This window comes from Bos javanicus, chromosome 2 (genome assembly GCF_032452875.1).
Source record: "Bos javanicus breed banteng chromosome 2, ARS-OSU_banteng_1.0, whole genome shotgun sequence".
Classification (NCBI taxonomy): Eukaryota; Metazoa; Chordata; class Mammalia; order Artiodactyla; family Bovidae; genus Bos; species Bos javanicus.
This window is the reverse complement of record NC_083869.1, coordinates 24,254,462-24,281,071: the sequence shown is the minus strand read 5'-3', so window position 1 is coordinate 24,281,071 and position 26,610 is coordinate 24,254,462.

The window sequence follows — 26,610 nt, the reverse complement described above, 5'->3', positions numbered from 1 at the left end:
GGAGAAGACTCTTGAGAGTCCCTTGGACTGCAAGGAGATCCAACCAGTCCATTCTAAAAGAGATCAGCCCTGAGATTTCTTTGGAAGGAATGATGCTAAAGCTGAAACTCCAGTACTTTGGCCACCTCATGCGAAGAGTTGGCTCATTGGAAAAGACTCTGATGCTGGGAGGGATTGGGGGCAGGAGGAGAAGGGGACGACTGAGGATGAGATGGCTGGATGGCATCACTGACTCGATGGACGTGAGTCTCAGTGAACTCCAGGATTTGGTGATGGACAGGGAGGCCTGGCGTGCTGTGATTCATGGGGTTGCAAAGAGTCGGACATGACTGAGCAACTGATCTGATCTGAACAATGAGAAAACAGAAAGAGAAATTAAAGAAACAATTCTATTCACCATTGCAGTGAAAAGAATAAAATACTTAGGAGTAAATCTATCTAAAGAAACAAAAGACCTATATATATAGAAAACTATAAAACACTGATGAAAGAAATCAAAGATGACACAAATAGGATGAAATATACCACGTTCATGGATCAGAAGAATCAATACAGTGAAAATGAGTATACTACTCAAAGCAATCTATAGATTCAATGCAATCCCTATCAAGCTACCAATGGTATTTTTCAGAGAACTAGAACAAATAATTTCACAATTTGTTTGGAAATACAAAAAACCTCGAATAGCCAAAGCAATCTTAAGAAGAATGAAACTGGAGGAATCAACCTGCCTGACTTCAGACTAAACTACAAAGCTACAGTCATTCAGACAGTATGGTACGGGCACAAAGACAGAAATATAGATCAATGGAACAAAATAGAAAGCCCAGAGATAAATCCACGCACCTATGGACACCTTATCTTTTACAAAGGAGGTAATAATATACAGTGGAGAAAAGACAATCTCTTCGACAAGTGGTGCTGGGAAAACTGGTCAACCACTTGTAAAAGAATGAAACTAGAACACTTTCTAACACCACACACAAAAATAAACTCAAAATGGATTAAAGATCTAAATATAAGACCAGAAACTATAAAACTCCTAGAGGAAAACATAGGCAAAACATTCTCTGACATAAATCACGGCAGGATCCTCTGTGACCCACCTCCCAGAGTGGGACCTAATTAAACTTAGAAGCTTTTGCACAACAAAGGAAACTATAAGCAAGGTGAAAAGACAGCCTTCAGAATGGGAGAAAATAATAGAAAACTAAGCAACTGACAAAGAATTAATCTCAAAAATATACAAGCAGCTCATGCAGCTTAATTCCAGAAAAATAAACAACCCAATCAAAAAATGGGCCAAAGAACTAGACAGACATTTCTCCAAAGAAGACATACAGATGGCTAACAAACACATGAAAAGATGCTCAATATCACTCATGATAAGAGAAATGCAAATCAAAACCACAATGAGGTACCATGTCATGCTGGTCAGAATGGCTGCTATCAAAAAATCTACAAACAATAAATGCTGGAGAGGCTGCGGAGAAAAGGGAACCCTCTTACACTGTTGGTGGGAATGCAAACTAGTACAGCCACTATGGAGAACAGTGTGGAGATTCCTTAAAAAAACTGGAAATACAACTGCCATGCAACCCAGCAATCCCACTGCTGTGCATACACATCGAGGAAACCAGAATTGAAAGAGACATGTGTACCCCAATGTTCATTGCAGCACTGTTTGTAATAGCCAGGACATGGAAGCAACCTAGATGTACATCGGCAGATGAATGGATAAGAAAGCCTGGGTACAGATACACAATGCAATATTACTCAGCTATTAAAAAGAGTGCATTTGAATCTGTTCTAATGAGGTGGATGAAACTGGAGCCTATTACACAGAGTGAAGTAAGTCAGAAAGAAAAACACCAATACAGTATATTAACGCATATATATGGAATTTAGAAAGATGGTAAAGATGATCCTATATGCAAGACAGCAAAAGAGACACAGATGTAAAGAACGGTTTTTTGGACTCTGTGGGAGAAGGCTAGGGTGAGATGATTTGAGAGAATAGCATTGAAACATGTATATTATCATATGTGAAATAGATCGCCAGTCCAGGTTCGATGCATGAGACAGGGTGTTCAGGGCTGGTGCACTGGGATGACCCTGAGGGATGGGATGGGGAGGGAGGTGGGAGGGGGGTTCAGGATGGGGAACACATGAACACATGTACACCCATGGCTGATTTATGTCAATGTATGGCAAAAACCACCACAATATCATAAAGTAATTAGCCTCCAATTAAAATAAATAAGTAAATTAAAAAAAAAAAAAACCAGTTATGGTGCTCTCTCTCCAGTTTGCTAAGATGTCTTTGGTAAAATTGTAGTCCAGCCTATGACATTTTAGGTTAAAGTCTAGTCTTTCATTTGTAGGAAACGTTCTATTCTTTTTTCTTCACATCGAACATAGTCAAAGGGGATCTCCAGGTTATGAGAATTCACAAATGCCAGCAATGTCTTCCCTTTGTGCGGTGTTGAGCATCATGGTGGGTGCCAGGAAGGGAACTTTGGGCTTGTCAAGATCAGAGAGCTCAGTTCAGAGTCTTTCAGGAGCACTTTCTAATGAAGAAACCATCAGGTCCTACACTGCTTATTATGGTCTCCAAATTGTTGATTGTGACAAAGCAAGTTTTGTGTACCGGAAACAACCGCTTCCCTTCTCCCTTAGGAGAACCTAAAAAAATTTGATCTTAGATAAGAAGCCATAAATAATTAGATAAACAATTACTCAGCCTTTGCCTTTTTTCTTTTAATCCTATAATGGTACTTTAGCAAAAACATCAAATACCGCTCTTCCTCTTCAGTTTTCACAGTGGATAAAAATAGGAAGAGAATTCAAATATTGTAAGTCCTTGGTCTTTAAGACTTCATTAATTGTGAGAAGACGCTGTTACGGATGCATTGCTGACTCCTGACATGCTAACCCTGCATGACTGCACAACTGAATGCAAATTTTCCCTAAGCAGAGAATAAGACCATTTTTACAGTATGCCATTGGGAACATAAATTTCCAAATATATGAAGTGCTTAGATCAAAATGATGCTTTTTGATCTAAACCCTAGCTCTGATATTTAGTGTTAATTATCTAAACTTTAACTTCTCCCAAGCCATGAAGAAGTTAAAAGCCAGGTCACTCTCTAAACAGAGGTTGGGCTTTCTAATATACTGTAATCTTTAATGGGAAGAAAAGTATTGGCAAGGCTCCATACATGTTAAGCTGAATTATCCTATATAGCTTTCTAGGGGAAGTCAGGAATAAAAATATGACCTGTCAATGTGGACAATAAATATTTGCCATGTACTTAGTGATAGATTAGGCATTTACTATTTGGAAACATTCTTGAAAAGAAAGTAGAAGTCATTTGACCATGGAGAATATGACTATCCATTAACAAGTGAAAAGAATTTCCAGGATTTGAAGTTACTTGAAACAATTGACTTAATATTTAACATTGTATTGTATATACAATGTATTGTATATATTTTAATATTTTATAGCCATGAGAATACCTGCTTGTGATTTGAATGGTTAAATACTGGATAATGTGCTGTGCCTAGTAAAGCCTATTTCATGAAAAGTATCAAGTGGGAAGCTTCATTTAATGCCCTAAAGTAGTTGTGTAACTGTCCCTTTTATTTTATTAAGCCTGCTGGTGGTAGTAGAGTTGATTGCACAAACACCCTCCTCTGTGCCTTCCTGTGGTGCTTTTGTCATTCATTTATTCACTCTATTTAAGTCATTCATTATTCATTCATTCTACTTAACACCTGTTGAGCACCTAGAGCTGCCAAGCTACTCAGTAGGTGCAAGGACACAAAGTGAGGAGGCCTGCGTCTTCACTCTCCAGGAATAAAAAACAACTGGAACCAGAGTGTTTGACCTGCTCTGACTCAAGTGTGAACAGAGTGCAGAGGAACAGTGGGTCTTGGGTCTTGACAGGGGCCTGGTCTACATAGTCCTACTTGATGCAGGATTTACCACGAAATGCAGACGAGAGGGTATCATGAAAAAGTCCTGCCCTGGGCATTAGGAAACTTAGGTCTGCTGGCTCCATGTCCAGCTACTTAACTAGATTTGTGACCTTGAGCAATTCATTTCAACTCCCAGAGTTTTCCAACCTGCAAAACAGAAACAATAATAGTGCTTCACTCATCACACAGAATGGTGGTTTAAAGGCTCAAATGAGCTAATGCATATAATTGTATTATATAATATTATTTGCATTATATATACATATATAATATTATTTACATTGCATAATTATATATACTTACCGAGGGCCGAAGAATTGATGCTTTTGAACTGTGGTGTTGGAGAAGACTCTTGAGAGTCCCTTGGACTGCAAGGAGATCCAACCAGTCCATCCTAAAGGAGATCAGTCCTGGGTGTTCATTGGAAGGACTGATGTTGAAGCTGAACCTCCAATACTTGGGCCACCTGATGCGAAGAGCTGACTCATTTGAAAAGACCCTGATGCTGGGAAAAATTGAGGGCAGGAGGAGAAGGGGACAACAGAGGATGAGATGATTGGATGGCATCACCAACTCAATGAACGTGGGTTTGGGTGGACTCCGGGAGTTGGTGATGGACAGGGAGGCCTGGTGTGCTGCGATTCATGGGGTCGCAGAGTCAGACATGACTGAGCGACTGAACTGAACTGAACACACACATATATATATACACACACATATCTTTCCTACATGGGGACTACATATTATTATAACCACTTCTCTTCCATAATAAAAAAGGGGGATAAAGAATTTGAAGAGGACTCAGAAGAGGTGGATAAGAAGGTAAAAAGAGAATAAAATGGGAAACTTGAGACAATTGTGCAGTAAACACAGGAGGGGCTCCAGGTGTTTCCTATATTTACCAAGGCCAAACAAGAAGAAATGGATTTAAACTCAGCGTGAGGGGTTTAGGTTAGGAATAAGGATGATTTGATTTTCTCTAAAGAGCTGTTAAAATACTAAAATGGCCGGTGAAAGAAGGTTCTGCTGCTTCTCCTCTGGGAGTTTTTAGAAATAGAAAGAAGAGAGCCATCTTACATTGGGTCAGTAGTCAGTGCAGAGGATCCAAGCAGAGTTCAGGTGCAAGGAATGTCCAGGTGATGCTTGGAACATGTGCAGCTTTATAGTATTCCTCTGGAGGAGAACCAGAACGTGGAGAAGTGCATCAGGGCCCAGTTACCTTCTGGACGAAGTGGATGGAAAAGAGACACTTTCTCTTCTGCAGACCTGTTTCTGTTATTCTTTTTTCCTTACTTGGTGTAATTTCAGATGTTTCACACCTATACAGCCTGAGGGCCATGAAAGATTTGCTTTAGGACCAACCAAACACACAGCTGGTTTCTCTGAAGCACTTGAGTGGATCCTCACTTTTTGGTGGGATTCTCTATTTTCATCCTAATGCTGCGTGGAGTGCTGCACAGGCCTAGCGGACACTGGGTTAAGCTAAGTCACCAAATTATAGCTCTCACCTTACTGGAGTGTATTTCAGGGACTCCTGGTATGTGGCTGGCAGGAAACCAGGTACACTGGGACCTAAAGACCCTACTTAACTTGGCTATTTTCCAGGCTCTATAAAGTGACTAAAATGAAACAGAACCTTTAAAACAGCTAGGTACAGACCTAGACCAGGCAGAAAGCAAAAGACAGTCCGTATAACCAGCCCCAATGTACTTCAGAGAAGCCAACTGTCCTGTTGGAGATCTTCTGAAATGTTCTTGAACCCAAACTTGGCTTTCATCCCCCAAAGAAATGAGAGCCTGCAAACGAGCTGTGGCCTATGTTAGGTTTGTCCTCCGGCTGTGGGTTTGTCTTGCCGTTCCTTCCTTGGCTATGGGAGGGAGGGTTCAGCACCAGATGATGACCCAGTGGGCCCTCTATTCTCCAGGTATGTTATTTGTCATTCCTGAAATGGCACTGTTCTTTCTAAAACTTATTTTCACTCAGATTATACCATAGCTTAGAGCTATAGTGATACTTTTTTCTACCTCTCATGGCTAGAGTCTGCCTCCGTATTTGTGTAGCCAACAGGGAAGATGGCAGAAGTCAGAGGGAGTTTCTGTTGTAACTGTCTATTTTTAGTGGCTCATAAACTTCCCAATATTCCTTTGGCCTGAAGCTGCACATGCTTGGTGTCAGCCCAAAGGGAAGTTATCTTGGAAAGTTTGAGCAAAGTTCTCTCCATTGCTGCTTAGGCTGGGTAAGGGAGAGAGAGAGAGAAAAAAAAAAAAAAAGAGCTTTTGCAACATCAGATCAGTAACTTTGGGGCTGGTGTGGAACTAGCCACTGGAATTCTGCATGGTCCATCCTCCCCCAGCCCCCCATTAGAGGTGAAGCTGCTGGACTGAACACTTGGGGGGCCCGTTCATAGGCTGCTTCTTGTCAGAGGAAAGTGGCCACACCATTGCCCCTGAGTTAAGGGCAAATACTAGGGCAGTCAATAGGCTGCACTGTGGAATTAAAGAAAAAACTAGATCAGAACTCAGGAGACTCCCAGTTTGCCTTTTACTGTGAATAGCTGTGGGATCTTGGACACATCCAGTCCCTCCCTGAAGTTCAGTTGCCTCCTCTATAAGATGAAGTAGTTAGGCCATCTCTCAGCTCTCAGCGCTAAGTGTGCTCTGGAATAAGTGGATAGAAATGTATTTCTGCTTGGGATGAAAGTACTCAAATAATTGTGGGGAAATTATCTTCATCCTTTAGGGGCATTGCTTGTAAGAAACCATTGAGACCAAAGGTAGGCTTTTCCTGTAAGGAGAATAAACATTTGAGGCTCCAGAATACAAATATATAGAGGATTTCTTGTTTTTGGAGGGTGGAGATGTAGGAAAGATATTAACAAAAGTGAAGTGAAGATATTTTTATATGGTCATTCTATGTAGTTTCCCAGAAGTAAAGCTATTTATCCGTCAAAGCAGATGAAAGCCGAGGTCAACTTTCTTTGCTCAAAAAATATGAAAACGTTCTTTTGTTTATTTATTCATCTATTTATTTCTTCAACTAATATTTATTGAATGCCCACTAATTTTTACCCTTTCCTCTTGGTAGTGGGAAAGGAAATGGATAGGGGGGAAAATCTGGCTGAGCTTCAAGTCACAGAAGGTGGGCTTGAGGCCTCTGGAGTGCCCTGAACATGAGAATGGTGTCCTCCAGGGGGGCTTAAAGCATCACTGAGCAAACAGAGTGACCAAGTGCCTGAACTGTATGTTTGTGCTTCCTACGGGCTTCCGGGTTTCAGAGGCAAATCCCCCTTGCTGACTGGCCGAGACGATGCTGAGGCTTTGCACTCAGAAGCAATGGGCAGGATGCCATCACACCTACATCAACCTTCTCGCTTCCTTGCTCTGTCATCCATTCCCATGGGAAGCTCTGAGTTCCCACGTGTCCTCGGCCAGGAAGGTCAGCGTGGACACATCTGTGTGTGTCGTGGGGTGGGACTGATAAGCGCCAGCTGCTGGATCCTATTTGGCCCAGAGTGCCACATCCTCTTCCATATCAGCTATGGCAACAAAACCAGAGATCCCAGTCTGCTGATCAGAGCTGGCTTTTAAGAAGGAGAAAGAGGCATAGTGCCAGGAGCTTGATTGATTTTCTTACCAACTGGGTAGGACCAGGTGTTGGGACTGCTGCTGGCAGGAGCCACAGAGGGGAAATGGTGACATCTTTTTTCTGAGGCTTTGACATAAAACCAAGAGAAAGGAATACCTATACTCTCACTAATCTGAGAAACTGATAGCAGAGCATAGAGAAGTCCTTCTCAAGCTTTAACGTGCATACAAGTCACCTGGGGATCTTGCTAGAAGGTAGGTTCCAAGTCAGCAGGTCTGAGATGGGGCCTGAGAATTTGCATGAGTAAATTTGGCTGGTCCATGGACTACACTTTGAGCAGCAAGGCTTTATTTTAGTCTCCCCAGTACTCCTCCTCAGAGGAAGCTACATGAACATGAACCAAGCTAGACCAATGATAATATCTCAACACAGGTCAAGGGGTAGCACATGAGCCAGAGTTTTGCCTTTTTTAAAAAAATCGAAGTTTGGGGATTCAATATAGACCCAAGGAAAGGAAGCCCTATCCTATTTGCTAAAGCATGAGCTGGAGCTACTACTGGCGATGAGTCCCACCTCGCAGAGGCAGTGCCCTGAGAAGATGCAGCAGACAGGTGGGAAAGTGAGCAGGGAGCAGAAATCTGTGTTCAGTGTCCTGGTTCCAATTGTGCCTATGGGCAGCTCCTCTGGGCCTTTCCTTCGGTTTCCTCAGTGAGCCTGCAAATTACCCTCTGTCTCTTAAACCAGCAGTTCTCCAGCTGGCTGCACGTTGGAATCTGATGTTGGGTCCCTCACCTGGGATGGAACTTGGGCAAAGGTCGTTTCTAAAGGTCCCCACGGAGAAGGCAATGGCACCCCACTCCAGTGTTCTTGCCTGGAAAATCCATGGACAGAGGAGCCTGGTGGGCTGCAGTCCATGGGGTTGCTAAGAGTCGGACATGACTGAGCGACTTCACTTTCACTTTTTACTTTCATGCATTGGAGAAGGAAGTGGCAACCCGCTCCAGTGTTCTTGCCTGGAGAATCCCAGGGACGGCGGAGCCTGGTGGGTGGCCGTCTATGGGGTCGCACAGAGTCGGAGATGACTGAAGCGACTTAGCAAAGGTCCCCAAGTGATTCTGATGTGCAGCCAGGATGGAGACCCAGTGTTTTTTTTTTAAATTTTTTAAAGTTAAAGTGTAGTTGATTTATATTATTGTGTTAATTTATGCTGTACAACAAAGTGATTCAGTGATACATATACATTCTTCATGTATGTTTGTATACACATCAGTTTAGTCGCTCAGTCGTGTCCGACTCTTTGTGACCCCATGAACCGCAGCATGCCAGGCCTCCCTGTCCATCACCAACTCCCAGAGTTTACCCAAACTCATGTCCATTGAGTCGGTGATGCCATCCAACCATCTCATCCTCTGTACACACACACACACACATATACGTATATATTCTTTTCCATTATGGTTTATCACATATTGAGTATAGTTCTCTGTGTTGTACAATAGGACCTCATTGTTATCCACTCTGGATATAATAGTTTGCATCTGTTAGCCCCAAACTCCCACTCCCTCCTTCTGCTTTCCCCACATCTCCCTTGACAGCCACAAATATGTTCTCTATGACCCACTCTCTTAATACTCTTTCAAGTTGTGTACGTGTCAGTAGCACCTGAGAGAGTCCTAAACTGGGTTCTGAGGAATCACTGAAGCCAGAGAGTCAGACTGAGCAAGAGGGTTGGCATAGACTCCTGGGAGAACAGCATCTACAGAGGGCCTGAAGAAAGGGAGACTTAGGACCGCTTTCCATCCTCCGGTGATTTCTCTGCTTCCTAAGCTCTCTGAGTGCCATGGGATACCATCTCTGAATTATGTGTACTACTGAGTCTTATTTTGGTCTTTAAATCCAAGGGGTTAGCCCTCATTCCAGATTGTATGCTCCTCTAGGGCAAGGGTTGCATCTTATGCCTCCTTCGTTTCTTTCAAGACACCAGTCACTGTACATGTACTTGCTAACATTCCCAGATACAAGGTGATAAACGGATATCCAAGCACGTGCCATAAATGGCTGGCCACATCTTTCAAACCCAAGTCTCACTGACTTCCTCCTTGATTGTGAAGAATTCCTAAGGCAGTTCACCATGTTCTCAGCATGTGTTTTGGAGGCGGGCAGGGGAAGTGCTTATTTTATAGTCCAGACCCACATCTTAGCCCAGAGTGGCTGGAACGTGCCAGAAGTGGGAGATCAAGGGGTTGGCGAACTCTCTTGCCACTTCAGATTCAACAACTTGTTCTCTTGAAATAGAAAGAGCCGCTCGTTTTGTGGGTTGTTGTTTTTTTTCCCCCCTAAGTCCATATACTTTTCTCAGAAATGCAGTTGCCTGTGGAAAACTGACACTCCCTAATGAGCCCTTAACAGCTGTTAGCCCCACAGCAATAGTAATTATTCTGCAGGCTTCTTGCTAAACTCCAGCGATGGTCTCTGCCAGAACCGGGGTGCACATGCGCACTGGAGGTGGCGGGAGATCCCTGAGCTCTTCAGGAGGGATCCTCTCCCTTCCCTGGGGAGGATTTGGCCTGGGCGGCTTCCAGGCAAACCTTCTGTAATGGAGGTGAGGAGACCAGGGAGTGCATGCAAGATTCTCAGGCTGCGCCTTAAGGCTGTTCTCCCAGAGTCAAAGAACCTGAGGCACAGTCAGAGACTGAGCAGATGACCCCAGCCTTGCCAAGAAAAAAAAAAAAAAAAGGTACATGAAACCTGTCAATATATAGAAAACCTTTCACAAATTAAACTCTATGATTCTTTCTCCTTCAGTATTTTGTACCTTTTGACCGAAGCCCTCGGTGAGGAGTCCAGCTCTAGGCTGTGGTCTTCTAGGCCTTCTACCACCAACTTCCTGTGTGACAATTCAGCTGGTTGGCCCAGGCCTCCGATTTCTTACATCTGGATACCCACCTGTTCTAGCAACAAGAGTTTTACAATTAGGCAGAGTGTTCACTGGAGAAGGCATGGACGGTCAACAGTCCTCAAATCATGTGTGGGAAAATAATTACAATTATTGGCAAGAATCAGTTCCGTTCAGTCGTTCAGTCGTGTCTGACTCTTTGCGACCCCATGAATCGCAGCACACCAGACCTCCCTGTCCATCACCAGCTCCCAGAGTTCACTCAAACTCACATCCATCGAGTCAGTGATGCCATCCAGCCATCTCATCCTCTGTCGTCCCCTTCTCCTCCTGCCCCCAAATCCCTCCCAGCATCAGAGTCTTTTCCAATGAGTCAACTCTTCACATGAAGTGGCCAAAAGATTGGAATTTCAGCTTTAGCATCAGTCCTTCCAATGAACACCCAGGACTGATCTCCTTTAGAATGGACTGGTTGGATCTCCTTGCAGTCCAAGGGACTCTCAAGAGTCTTCTCCAGCACCACAGTTCAAAAACATCACTTGTTCGGTGCTCAGCTTTCTTCACAGTCCAACTCTCACGGAAGGGGCTATTTCCAAGTGACTTGAATTGTTTGGGTGTCAGTTATTTATTTTGAGGAGCCAAGGCCAAAATAAAGGGCTAAATGGGGAGGACTTGTAGCTCCCTGGTTGTTGCCTTAGTGTTTTAAATGGATGCTCTGTGGCTTAGTGAGCTAGAGAGTTCATTTTTCTAACTCATCTGAGAGTTTCCTCTGGGCTCTGTTTCTGTCTCCCTTCTCCTTTCCCCAGTTTTTACCAGAACACCTGGGAAAGGCACGGGGGCGGGGATGTCCTGGATGGGTCAGCTGCTGCCCACAGCACATGCCGTAAGGGCTTTAAGCAACAGGGCAGGATGCCTATCCAGGGGGCTGCCCCTCCCAGGCCATTCCATAGAGCTGGAGTCCAGCCAGTTCTTTTCAGCTGGCTCCGAAATCCGATGCTTCAGTGATTGATCTCACCATCTGACTCCAAAAGCCCTGCATGCTGGGGTGAGAGGGACATCTCTCAAGAGTGTGTTAATCCACACTTCCTGAGGAGGTTTCCAAACACCAACTTCAGTTTTTTTCTCATTTGGTTGTAGATCTTTCTCTTGATCATCTGAAAACATCATTCGGTGTTACAAAGTGAATTTTGTACTCTTTTCCCCTAGAATGTGAAGAATTCAGAATCTGTGGTTTTCATGCCCATTCCTCTCTGTTGCCACATATCAGAAGGAGTTGTAATTGTGGTGGTGGTGTTTAGTTCTAAGATGTGTCCGACTCTTTTGCCACCTGCCAGGCTCCTCTGTTCATGGGATTTCCCAGGCAAGAATACTGGAGCAGGTTGCCATTTCCTTCTCCAGGGGATCTTCCTGACTCAGGGATCCAACCTGCGTCTCCTGCATTGGCAGACGGATTCTTTACCACTGAGCCACCTGGGAAGCCCAGTTGTTGTGTGTGTCTTCATTTAACAATGATCTCTTCCTAGACGACGGAGAAGGCAATGGCGCCCCACTCCAGTACTCTTGCCTAGAAAATCCCGTGGACGGAGGAGCCTGGTAGGCTGCAGTCCATGGGGTCTCTAGAGTGGACACGACTGAGCGACTTCACTTTCACTTTTCACCTTCATGCATTGGAGAAGGAAATGGCAACCCACTCCAGTGTTCTTGCCTGGAGAATCCCAGGGACGGGGGAGCCTGGTGGGCTGCCGTCTATGGGGTCACACAGAGTCGGACACGACTGAAGCAACTTAGCAGCAGCAGCAGTAGCTTCATAGACAAAAGCTGGGCTATATTTATTCTCGTTGATTCAGCACCTAGCAACAGTTGGTGTTAACAGTAGGTGTTAACCAAATGTTTTTGAATGGCTGCTTTGCACAAACTACAAGAGGGCATTATGATGATTTCCAGGAAGAGTGGAGACCATCAAAAGTCAAAAGTCAAAATGTAAAAAAACTGCATGGGGTTTTAAGGTATCAGTAGGGGAAAGAACATTTGACTCCAATTCAGAACCTGAGATAACTTTTGATGTCAGTATAATCCAACTATTGGTTAAATTGTTTTTTTCATAAATGACTCCAAAATCTTTTAAGATAACATGAAATCCCATGAGGCCTTAAACATGTAGATGTAAAGAGACTATCTTCATTTACCCATTCATAAGTTTTTGTCAAATGAATGAATCTCTTAATAAACAGAAGATACATAAATTCCCTTTAATTTTCTTTGAACTCCATTATTAAAAAAAAACCCTACCTTTAAATGAGGTAATATACACAAACCTACTATGATGTGTGGCACATAAATGTTATCTATTTTGGTTATTTTATTGTGGATAATGAAGTGTCATTCTTCCCCATTCAGTACAAATCACAGCTAATGCCAAGAACTTCCCCACCCTTATGTTTTATTAAAAGCAAGTTAAAAATAACTTTTGGAAAATTCTGTAGCTAAATATACAGAATAATTTCTTATATCTGAAGCACTTTCTGTTTTGTAGCCCTTTTTTCTTTAGAAACACTTTGATATAGCAAGGCAACAAATATCACCTTCAATTTGTAGATGAAAACAAAAATGGATAGTTTAGGAGAAGAATTTGGCTAGATCTCAGGTCCCCGTCTCTCTCCAGGGACCTCTGAGTTGGTAGCTTATTGTTGTTATTCAGCCGCTAAGTCACATCTGACTCTTTGTGATCCCATGAACTGTAGCACACCAGGCTTCACTATATCACAAAGTTTGCTCAAATTCATGTTCATTGAGTCAGTGATGCCATCCAACCATCTCATCCTCTGTTCTGTGTCATTCCCTTTGCTTTGCATGGAACCAGGTGAGGACAATTCTGTTCATGGCGTTCTTGGCCCCAAAGGCTCCTAGAGAATGGGGCTGGAGTAAAGGACTGAGGAGAGAGGAGAAATGGAGGGAATTGGGGAATTTCATTACTTACTGGTGTCTTCAAAACTCCTGAGAGGTTTTGGCTAATCCCATCAGGGAACTAGAGAGGGTCATCACTGCTCAAGAGGGTCTAGTGTTGTTTTTTACTTATTTAAAAAAAAAAATTTATTTATTTATTTGGCTGCATCAGGCCTTAGTTGCAGCGCACTGGGTCTTTATTGGGTCATGCAGGAATCCTTCATTGTGGCACCAGGGCTTACTTATCCCAAGGCATGTGAGAGTCCCTGGTGGCTCAGATGGTAAAGACTCTGCCTGCAATGCAGGAGACCTGGGTTCAATTCTTGGGTCAGAAAGATCCCCTGGAGAAGGAAATAGCAAACCAGTCCAGTACTCTTGCCTGGAGAATTCCATGGAGAGGGGAGCCTGGCAGGCTACAGTCCACAGGGTCGCAAAGAGTTGGACCTGACTGAGAGACTCACACACACACACACACACACACACACACGGGATCCCAGGTTCCTGACCAGGTATGGAACCCATGTCCCCTGCATTGCAAGGCAGATTCCCAACCACTGGACCACCAGGGAAGTCCCTGGTGTTGTTTTTAATAATCCTGGTGAGCGAGGTCTTCTCACAGGACACACAGTCTCCTCACCCTCCACCCAAGCCTTCTCCATATCTCAGTAGTGAGACTGGGCTCCACCCCTGTGCCAGCCCCCATGGATGCAGGGGGGATCTCCCTTCTTTCCTCCCTCTCTCCATAGGAGGCACGGGAGGCAGTTTCTGACTTCACACGATCCTGTTGTCCCCAAATATGGGCACATGAGTCACACCCATTTTAAGGACAATTTTGCTATTTGGGACAGGAAGACAGACAGGAGATGACGAAGCTTACAAGATCCACAGAACCCCCATCTCCGGAGCAAGGCTGGAGTTAAGAGGGAGGTGAGCGAGGGTGAGTCATTCAAGTGCAGGGTCTGATCTCATCTTTATTTAAAAATGTGGATATTTTGTTTATTCTGGATTTTTTTTTTTGCATTAAAATTGCCTTGATTACTGGCTTCTTTACCCCCCACCCTCCTTACATTTTGACTGAGTCAGTAGTATTTAAATCACCAGGACTGTCAGACTGGTTAGCTGTTTTTTCTTGAAGATCTCAGAGCATGTCAAGGCCCTGGTACTTCCATCATGTCACAGAGCACCTTGTCACCTGAGTTAACACAGAGGCGTAACCATGCCCGGCGCGGGGTGGGAACTTGACAGGTACAGCTTCCCCTTCTTCCACTTGAGTGTGGAAGCGTCTCAAAGCCTGAGCCATAACTAACACGCTTCAAGTGAATGTGGTGGTTGAGCATGTCTGGGATCTATTCTCCACTGAAACGGAAGGGCTGTCCTTACTTCGGAGGGAAGGAAGCTGTTTGCTTCTTCCTTTGAGCTCCCACAGCACTTTGTTTTCCCTAAATGACAGCTCTGACTGCTCGTGTTCACATGTCTGTCTCTCTAGACTGTGCTTCTCTCTGTGTGTGGATGCTGTTTCCTCCCAGGACCCAGCACAGTGCTGGCCCTGGACCTGCTCAGTAAGTGTTTGTGGACTGAAGGCATCAGCTGGCCGTGTTTCTGTATTTGTATTATTGTTCTCCAGTTTGCAGGTCACCTACCCGACAGGTATAGGATTTTATTTTATCATGATTGTGTCCCTCCTACTGTCCCTCTGCAGCTTCTTTGCCTTTGGACGTGTGATACCTTTTTTTGGTGGGTTCCAGTGTTCATGGCACCCCACTCCAGTGTTCTTGCCTGGAGAATCCCAGGGACGGGGGAGCCTGGTGGGCTGCCGTCTATGGGGTCGCACAGAGTCGGACCCGACTGAAGCGACTTAGCAGCAGCAGCAGCAGTGTTCTCCTGTTAATGGTCGTTCAACAGCTAGTTGCAATTTTGGTGCTCTTGCAGGAGGAGATGAGTGCACATCCTTCTACTCTGCCATCCTGAACTGGAAAAAAAAAATTTAGGCCATGTTTCTGACTCAGAAGTTTTTAAGTAAATTTTGTATAAATTTTTGGTTCCAGAAATTCTATAATAAATCAGAACTTAGTGCTTTCTGTGAATGTTCTCTCTGGCTCTCACTTTCAGTATTGCCATTTGGGAGAGTTCAGTATATGCAGGATCTAGCCATTTAGGGATGTTATTAGGAACTGTCCACAATGCCTGTCACTGAGGATCATTATTTTAGCGACTAAAAATTTTTTTGAGTTAATCAGGAACTTTTCAGTTGCAAGCAACAGACTCCAGTTGAAATTAGCTAAAATGGGAATTAGTACAAATAACAGCGGTGCAGGGTCTGAAATGATGTAATTAAAACCCCATCTCTCACTGATGAAGATGGTTTTCAGCATCTCAAGGTTCACATGCAACCTGCTTTCAACTTCCAATGAGGAAGAGCTCCTTCCCTTGAGCTCCACCAGGAAAGTGCTGGCAGAGACTCAGCCAGGCAGTCTCTGCCATGCTGAGATCACATGCTCACGATCACATGCTCACCAGAGAACCGATCCCTGGAGCCCGAGGGATGGGCTACCCTGGACAGACTTGGGTCATATTCCCACACCTGTGGCTAAGGGCGGGCCAGGCAATCGGGTCCACTTGAACTGCATGGCCTGGGAGGCAATGGGGATGGGTTTGAGCTGGCAGAAGCAACAGATGCTTGCTACACTTGTTACACTGGGTATACTCATTTTCCATGTTTGCATTCAGTCTTATTATCTTATCTTTATTTAAGTTGTGAATTCAATTATAATTGGATCCTTTTTATGGTTCGGTTTTTACCTTTTTTTTTCCCCCTTTGGTAAACGTTTTCAGGCCTTTCCTGAGGTAGCCTGCTTTCTTGTTTCCCACTCTCCATCCTTGGTCTGCTTCCCTTTATTTACCAATATCTCCCTCATTTTAGTCCTCAGCTCAGGGTTGGTCTTCGTTATCCAGGGTGTATCTTGGGCTTCTGGTTGTAAACAGCAGTACCGTGTGTGTGTATTTTGTTTCCAGTCCTGATTATCTTCAGATGTCAGTTCTGATGTCTTATAGACGGCTTCTGTCTCATTTCACAGAGCCTGCTTCTGATAAGCCCCTCGGGATGCTCCCCGAGCCTGTGTGGTGAAGTTACGCCCCTTTGCCTGGATGTGCAGCGTGCACTCACTCTACCAAGCATTGGTGCTGTCATCTCTGTCTGAAATGACCTTGCCTGGCTAATTTCTACTTGTCCTTCAAGTGTCTAAGCAGGCATCACTTCCTTCGGGGAGCCCCCTGTCCATCCAGACTGGGCTAGAGACAAAGTTCTCTCCTCATCAGCTGGTATAGTCATTGACGGAGCCAATAGTTTATGGTTGGAGTCAGTTTGGATTGGTCAGTTATATATCTTGAATCCCCCTATTATGTTGTGTATTATGCTGTTCTGTATTCATCTGTTTATCTTGCTCTCCTGGTAGACAGTGTGCAACTTGAAAACCAGGACTATCTTTTAACTCTATTCCTAGTGTTGGGAACAACTAGGCCCTTGGATAAATTTCTGGAGAATGACCTAACCCCTCCACCTAAGCTCTGCCTTAGGTCCCCACTGTCCTCAGGGCTCACACTTGTTATAGCATTACTGCTATTTGTTTACGCATCTCATTTCCGCTGAGACATTGTAAAGTTCCTGGGCTAACCAACTATGTCTTCATTCAAATTTGTTATCTGCCACTGAGTCAGCCACCTGCCATGTATATAATAGGTGCTGAAAAAGTGTAGCAAAAATATTTTAAACTCTAAAAAGTTTCCAAGTGGCAGTTTATTACATATCCTTTCCTTTTTATATCTACTGAAGTGCTTGGCTAGTTTCACATGAGGTGAACCATGTGCTTTTTGTCAGCACTTGGTTTGGATGTTCCTTAGATGCTCTCAGATGCCAGACTGTGGAGTAGCATGACTAGACTTCGGTTCCTCTTGATATTATGATGACAACAAACTCTGAGAGACAGTGAGCACAGACTGGACATTCTGTGCATCCCATGTCCTGAAATGTGTCTTTATCAGGCATCTTGCAGATGGGACTTCAGTCTTTGAACTGGATTCCAAGACCTCAGGCTGGTACTGGATGTAAACGGACTGGAATTTGTATCCAAAGCTGAAGGTGGGGTGGGATCAAGTACACGTGGGTAGAAGGAGAACAAGAACTGGTTTGCAAGTAGAAGATCCAACGGGAGCCGAAGCTAGAGAGACCCCGAAAGGAAGTACTGGAAAGACTTCAGAGGCAATGAAATGCAGCAAGGACCTTCTCTCTGCAAACCTACAGTTGGGTCTCTGGGTGGAGAGGGATTGTTTGGGGGCCATGGGTGAGCTCTGAAAGAGCCAGAAGAAGTTGACCTCTTGGCTTTATGCAGCAGCACGCTTGAGGGCCACCACAAACATACCATGTATGTCAAAGGACATGGTACAGACGGAATGATGAGTTTCCCTGAATTGGTCTTAGCCTGGGGGCCTTTGGGGCGCGATGCAGTAGAGGAAAGATGGGTTTGTTGTTCTCTTCGGTGTTCTGAGCAGCCCAGTCTCTGACAGCCAAAAACTCTTCCTTGTCCCAGAATGAGGCTGAACTAGCTTACATAAATATGATAAATAATGTGTCAGAAGGGTCCAGATAAAGGAGCTCAGACCCAGCACTGGTTACCCAGCCTGTGATTCACACTGGCTCAGTAGCTGTGGGCTCACAGTCTGTGCTGGATAAATGAAGGGAGACTGGGATGAAACTCCAGGGAAGTGAAGATGGGAAACCTTGATTCCGCATTTTTATAATACCCATCATGGGGAGCAGGATTAGATATGGAGAAAACAGACTCGATCCACTTTCCTCTCGGGAAGGAGACACTTTATTTCTTAGCCAGCTTACGTCAGAGTAAAAGAAGAGAATTTGATAAAAACAATGTCTTTATTTCCTATGTATATTTCTTTGTTCCAAAAAGAGCTCTAACGTGTTTTCATGTTAGGTTCAAAGAAGAGATTGTCCTGGAAAATCTCAGCTTTTTTGGAAGGGCAACTGGGATGTGAAAGCCCTGCTGCTAAATCTTCACCCTGTTAAGCTGAGTTCTCTGGCTCAGGTGGTTTTTAATTAAAGCAATTTATATTCAAAGAATGTGCACGCATGCAAGCTCACACAAAATCAATGAAGTCAAGAGAGGAAAAACAACTGATGTAACCAAGAAGTACTTACAAAGAAGGGCAAAAGAAATTTTTTTTGGTTTAATTTCTGTTTAAAGTATTTGTACACATTGCTTTATTTCAGCCAAAATCCCAAGTGTGTTGCACACTGTTTACTATTCTCCCCCTCCCTCACTGTTCTCCTTACAATGTAAGGCTGAGTTCATCCTGGATTCTGCATGGCTTCTTGTTTTTCTTACATTTAAGAAAGCACACAGTGTGGGTGCTTAGCACATGGAATCATTTGCTGCCGCTCTCCTTCCACCAGCTCAATGGCAGTGAGGTATTAATGAGTGTCCCCTTAAACAAGCTGCACAGTTTTGTCATTTCCATGAGGTTTGCTGGCATATGAATATATCCCCACATTCTTTTATGAAATACATAAGTGTAATCAAATAGTTGCTTTGGTTCTTTTCTGGAGGCAGAAGGAGAAAAATGTCAAACTCTCATTGTTCAGTGTTTCTAACAGACCCCTTTTGTATAACTGCTGACTTTGCAGCACAAAGTTCCAAACTGCAGATAATAGCTTAAAAGGCTATCTGAACCCATTCTGTTATGTAGATGAAAGGAAGTCTTTACAATTAATCTATGGCATCTCTGAATAAAAAAGAAGGGCACTCATCCAAGTCATTTCCTTGGGCCAAGGCAGTGAGTGAACAGAACGAAAATGCCAAATTTTGCTGCTTGAAACCAGAGTTTGACATCGCACAGGGGCAGCCGATAGCAACCAGATTTTTGCTTCTGACCTGTCACTGTTTGGAAATCTGAAACAATGTGTTATTATTCAATGTTATCGGTAAATTTAATATAAGGCATCTGACTAAAGAAAGTGTAGCATAAATATTTAGAACCTGTTACACTGCCGGTTTACAATAAAATATCTTACGAGACTTACATATTTAAAAGGAGATGAAATAATTCTAATTAAAAAATTAGAAGATTATCTTAGAAGTTCCCTGGTGGGCCAGTGGTTAGGACTCAGCACTTCACTTCTATGGCTCAGGTTCAGTCCCTGGTCAGGGAACTAAGATCCTGTAAGCTGCATGGCATGGCCAATATAAATAATTCAGAAGACTGTCTAAAAAGCAAGGGAAGCAACTGAAAACCTATGTTTGTCAAATTGGAATGAACATACTGGGAAATATGAAGGACATGTCATCCTAGAAGATAAATCTTATAATAAAATTGTGTCTCCAAATTGTATATTACAACAAATACAATATCAAGGAATCAAATGAAAGTGATGATAGAATAAGAAATTAAAAAAAAATTTCAGTTAATAACATCAGTTAAAATGGTATCTGCCATTCAGGGCATTTGGGTGAAATGATTTAGGATTACTCAATTATCAGAACTAATAAGCATTTAGGGGGATCAGCTATAAATAATTATGCAGATCAATACTGTTCTGTATGCAGGCAATTAATGGAAAATGTAATAAAAAAACAGATCCCATTCACAATAAGACAGACATACACAAAATATATAATACATGAGAATAGAAATATTCTAGCCCTATATTTAGGAAAAAAACCTATTTCCTTTTGATATACAGGAAGGAGGATTTGAATACATGGAGAAACATGTTCTAGATTTCTACCACTAAAGACACAATATTATTAATAAGTCAGTCTCCTCAGTTAAGCTTTGATTACTGCTGCTGCTGCTCCTGCTAAGTCGCTTCAGTTGTGTCCGACTCTGTGACCCCATAGACGGCAGCCCACCAGGCTCCCCTGTCCCTGGGATTCTCCAGGCAAGAACACTGGAGTAGGTTGCCATTTCCTTCTCCAATGCATGAAAGTGAAAAGTGAAAGTGAAGTCGCTCAGTCGTGCCCAACTCTTAGCGACCCCATGGACTGCAGCCTACCAGCCTCCTCCATCCATGGGATTTTCCAGGCAAGAGTACTGGAGTGGGGTGCCATTGCCTTCTCTGTAAGCTTTGATTACTAACACATTCCTAATGAAAAATGCCAATGAAATTTTAGGGAGAACTTGACAAAAAATGTTCTTTTTAGTTTTTACGATTGGGATCCCATCCATTGGTCCTTATATTGGCTGTCCAATCAGTGTGGCACATTGCCTTGTATACAATGTGTGCACAGTGTTGTATATAGCTCTGTTCAGTGCTGGGTCTCTTGGAGGCACAAATGCAGGTGTTGAACTCTAGACAGTATTTGGTTACAAGGTGGTCATCCCAATAGTGCAGAACATTCTTATATTATTTTTCTTAGATCATAATCTTAAGAAAAACCCCAAATCAAAAAATTCTTTCAGAACTTGTGAATCTCAGTTTGAGAAATATTGCCCAAACGTATTTCAAGTTGTAACTGATTTTTTTTTTTTAATTCAGGATAACAGAAGGCATTGGGCAATCTTTTGTGATTGCCGAAATGAGATTCTGTGACCATTGATCCATATTTTCGACACCCATCTTGGGCTTGAACCAGCTGTTCCTCCTTTGGAGATGGGCACTGAGAACCCTCTTCTGCAGATGAAGAAAGTCAGGCAGCGAACAGCACTGCAAGGCCACAGAGACCATCGTGGGGAAATTTAGATTAGAGGTCAGAGTTGTGTCCAACTGAGAGGAAAAATGAAGGGTAATCACACAAATTGCTCAACCTTGGTAGGCGCTGATAGTCACTTAAGCTGTACCCATCTCCTTCTGCCTAGAAAGGACTCATTGGTATCTTAAACCACAGTGCACAGAGCCTCATCTAGTGCTTGTGCTAAATACACACTCCCTGGGTCTCGTGCCCTTGTGTCCTATTCAGTTACAAGGGACTGAATGAAAGCTAATTGCTTTCTGAGACCTAGTTACAGGTCCCGAGTTTAACAGGAGCTACTAGTCCTTCCCAAGTACAGACGTTCCTTCTTGAGCAGCTGCCAGGAGCTCAGCGGCTTGGGAGCCCTTCAGATAAATAGCACCTGAGGTTATGTTGCGTCAATCACAGCGTGTATGGGCACAACCCTCAGGTATTTGGGCTTGGACTTGCCTTACAGTCAGACTGGAGAGAATGTTTCTTCAAATCAGACCAAGTTATAACCACCTCTCCAGATATCAGGGTAACATCACCCTAGCCATGCGTGCTAAAATTTTGCCCATTTGCTTTAGCATTGCTTCTCTCTCTCGAAATCTCTCTCTCCATCTTTGTATATATATATATATTTTTTTTTTCTGAATCATTTGAGGGTAAGTTGGTGATGATTCCCATAATGTTTATTGTGTGTCCTTGGTTACTCAGTCATGTCCGACTCTTTGCAACCCCATGAACTGTAGCCTGCCAGGTTCCTCTGTTCATGGGATTCTCCAGGCAAGAATCCTGGAGGGGGTTGCCCTCCTCCAGGGGATTTTCCCGACCCAGGGATTGAGCCCACGTCTCTTACATCTCCTGCATTGGCAGGTGGGTTCTTCTTGACCATTCTCGCCACTTGGGAAGTCACCCTAGCCATAGATACTCTTTTAACCAAAAGAAATCAGCAGAGAACATAGAACATCAGAGAGACTGTGCCAAGTAGATTCCCAATGAGTGTTAAAGAAGATACCATTTAGTATAAAATAGAGCTTTCTTCTGTAGAAACCTATCTGTAATTCAGCAGAATAGTATTAGAAAATAATTTCAGTTCCACAGTTCTTATTCTTAATTCTAATAAGAGCTGGAGTCCTATTTTTCAATTACCAGATTTGACTTATTTTTATGTTTGGGGTATCCTTCTGAAGCTTGTCACAGCGAGGCAAGAAGGTTACCCTCTTCCATATTATGTTATTTTGTTTGTGTTTAGTATCCCCACAGTAGGCTTAATACATTAATTAGAGGGATTTGACCTATGGTCTTTAATAGGGAGCTTCTTAAGTTAGTCAAAGCTTGAAAGACAAATATTTATAAACATGTTCCTACATGTTTAAAAGGGAGGATGTAAACCAAACTGCTAACAATGAATGTCTCAGGGGAGTGGTATTGGACAGGGTGGAAAATGTCACTTTCTGTTTCTTACATTTCTATTGTCCAAATGTCTTTGTTTGATAATGACTCATATTTTAACTTTTTAAAAACATTGTTTTTATTTAGCATAACTTCTTCATTCAGTTGTGAAAAATTAAACTGGCTTCACACTCATGCCAGGAACAAGTATGATTCGAGGCGTATTGGAGTAAGTTGATCTGAATCGACTGACTTTAGGAGGAACTGATGTATCCCAGGGTAGAGTCTCTGCTGTGAACAGGAGGGTTGCTGTCACTCAGTGTTTTTCTCATCTAAACCTCTGGATTAGAAGTATATGAAACCAGAAAGACTGCAAGCCTGTGTGTGGATCCTGGTGGCAGTGACTGGTGGGCACCATGTTGGGTTGAAAGTAGACAGGACCCAGCCCCAGTGGAACATGATGTCAGGACACAGTCACAGAATCTCCTCAGCCTCTACCACTTTAGGATTTCTGGGCAAACAGAACCTCCATGGTTGTGTTCTACTACACAGCCCTCTGAATTCTAGTATGTTGGGTTGTTTTTGAGAAAAAGAACGTGTCACTGATCTGGTCTGCTGGGAAAAATACTTGGTGAGATTTGGGGGGCTCTTGATCCCATCCTCTGCTGCCCCTAATCCTTTATGGGCCTCAGTTTTCTCAGCTCCACACACATGAGAAGATTGAATTTTACATGCTGCCCAAGGTCTATTTTTGCATAAAAACTTTATGGCCTCCATAGTGGCCCATAAACCAAGAATTCTGAGTAGTGAGTACCACATAGTTCCTCTCTCATCCTTTTTTATTTTAAGCCCATCTTTTTTTTTTTTTTTATTTGCTGTGTTGGGTCTTTGTTGCCGTGCAGGCTTTTCTCTAGTTGTAGCAAGCAGGGGCTTCTCTTCATTGTTGTGTGGATTCTCATTATGGTGGCTTCTGTTGTTGCAGAGTACAGGTTTTAGGCACATGGGCTCAGTAGTTGTGGCTCGTGGGCTCTAGGGCATGAGGGCTCAGCAGTTGTACTGCATTGGCTTAGTTGCTCCACAGCATGTGTGATCGTCTGGGATTAGGAGTTGAACCCGTGTCTCCTGCATTGGCAGGCGCATTCCTAACCACTGGACCACCAGGGAAGTCCCTAAACCCAACTTTGACAAAACACAGAAACTCAGTCAGATATGTCTGTTATGTGTCCTGTGTAGGATGTCATGTCAGTCAGAGGAAAGTCAGTCTAATCTGCTTTGTAGGAATGGCAGTGGGAGAACCGAGAGTAGTAGTGTGCTCAAGGTTTCTCATGCAATACACACGGATTTGAGATTAGGATGTAGCCCTTCATACTCCAGCCTGAAGACAAGGCTGCCTTCAAGTCTGTCTTCAACAGCACAGTTTCTTAGAAATAGGGACCACATCTCCCATTTTCCTTCAAGCTCCAAGAATAGGGATGTATGTAGCACAGTCAGGGCAAGGTGGCGCCATAATTGATATTCTTCTGGCCAAGGCATTCCCACCCTGGTGGGGGCCACTCTCAGATGGGTTCCTGAAGTGAGTTGGTGAATCAGTCTTGGCCGGTCCCTTGTGGTGTTTGAGCTGTCCCCAAGGAGCTCTTGTGGAGAGTAGGGGAGCGATACTGCATTCAGAGTGAGTGCCTGAAACTCTTGGCTATTCTGTTTGTCATGCTCAACTTGGGTCACTTCTAAACAAGCATGGCATTTGATGATGACAACTCTATTACACTCTATATTGTACAAAATAACAGAGGTCACAGTGACCTTCAGAAGTATCTGATAGGTGAATGCTAACTTGACCACTTCCTCAGATGTACATTCATATTTATTTCTTCTTCTTCCTCTGTTTTTCTTCTATAGTCTTTATATTTCTTCCTTCTTATCTGACTCACGGCTTCCCATGGTACTCATGGATAGGCATTGTGTGTTTCTGTTGGCAGCTCAGATTCAAAGATGCTACTGAGCTCTATTTGTCAACCATCCATGACTTCCAGGTATTTTCTAAATTTCTTATTGAACATCTCTAGGACTAGACAGTCCTTGGCTTTCTTCTGTAACTGGCCAACAGACTCTTCTCTTGTGTTCATTACAAAAGCTTTGACTGAAGGTCATTTCTGTTTCTATGAGTACAAGACATAACTGACTGAAAACCTTCCATATTCCTTACAACAATAAAAAGTCACTCTTAGCTCTCTTTTCTCTAAGCCAAATATCCCCAATTTATTGCTACTTCTCTTGTAAGTCTTACTTTAATAATTTTAATTATTTTTGGAACCCATGCTAGGATCTCTGTATCTCTTTTCTTAAAGGGTGCTAAAATGACCATGTATATGAAGAAAAATTTGATTAAAATAAAGCAAAAAGTTTTTTTTTAAACCTACCTCTTTAAAAATCACAATTTATATAATACATTCCTTTTCATTTACACCTAATCATTGGATTTTTAAACAATGGTTCCACAGAGGTAAATTATACTTAATTATGCATAATTTTTCTTATCAATATTTCCATAATCTAGTTTAAAGTAGAAGGATTTTGTCTAAAAGCAAACTACTTTTCACCTGTATGCTTTTCAGATTAGGTTCCTTCTGTTTGCAAGGAACAAAGACTGTCTTGAAGAACTGTACAAAAAAGATCTTCACGACCCAGATAATCACAATGGTGTGATCACTGACCTAGAGCCAGACATCCTGGAATGTGAAGTCAAGTGGGCTTTAGAAAGCATCACTATGAACAAAGCTAGTGGAGGTGATGAGAATTCCAGTTGAGCTATTCCAAATCCTGAAAGATGATGCTGTGAAAGTGCTGCACTCAATATGCCAGCAAATTTGGAAAACTCAGCAGTGGCCACAGGACTGGAAAAGGTCAGCTTTCATTCCAATCCCAAAGAAAGGCAATGCCAAAGAATGCTCAAACTACCGCACAATTGCACTCAGCTCACACGCTAGTAAAGTAATGCTCAAAATTCTCCAAGCCAGGCTTCAGCAATACATGAACCGTGAACTTCCTGATGTTCAAGCTGGTTTTAGAAAAGGCAGAAGAACCAGAGATCAGATTGCCAACATCCGCTGGATCATGGAAAAACCAAGAGAGTTCCAGAAAAACATCTATTTCTGCTTTATTGACTATGCCAAAGCCTTTGACTGTGTGGATCACAAGAAACTGTGGGAAATTCTGAAAGAGATGGGAATACCAGACCACCTGATCTGCCTCTTGAGAAATTTGTATGCAGGTCAGGAAACAACAGTTAGAACTGGACATGGAACAACAGACTGGTTCCAAATAGGAAAAGGAGTTCGTCAAGGCTGATTATTGTCATCCTGTTTATTTAACTTCTATGCAGAGTACATCATGAGAAACGCTGGACTGGAAGAAACACAAACTGGAATCAAGATTTCTGGGAGAAATATCAATAACCTCAGATATGCAGATGACACCACCCTTATGGCAGAAAGTGAAGAGAAACTCAAAAGCCTCTTGATGAAAGTGAAAGTGGAGAGTGAAAAAGTTGGCTTAAAGCTCAACATTCAGAAAACTAAGATCATGGCATCTGGTCCCACCACTTCATGGGAAATAGATGGGGAAACAGTGGAAACAGTGTTAGACTTTATTTTTCTGGTCTCCAAAATCACTACAGATGGTGACTGCAGCCATGAAATTAAAAGATGCTTACTCCTCACAAGGAAAGTTATGACCAACCTAGATAGCATATTCAAAAGCAGAGACATTATTTTGCCAACAAAGGTCCGTCTAGTCAAGGCTATGGTTTTTCCTGTGGTCATGTATGCATGTGAGAGTTGGACTGTGAAGAAGGCTGAGTGCTGAAGAATTGATGCTTTTGAACTGTGGTGTTGGAGAAGACTCTTGAGAGTCCCTTGGACTGCAAGGAGATCCAACCAGTCCATTCTGAAGGAGATCAGCCCTGGGATTTCTTTGGAAGGAATGATGCTGAAGCTGAAACTCCAGTACTTTGGCCACCTCATGCGAAGAGTTGACTCATTGCAAAAGATTCTGATGCTGGGAAGGATTGGGGGCAGGAGGAGAAGGGGA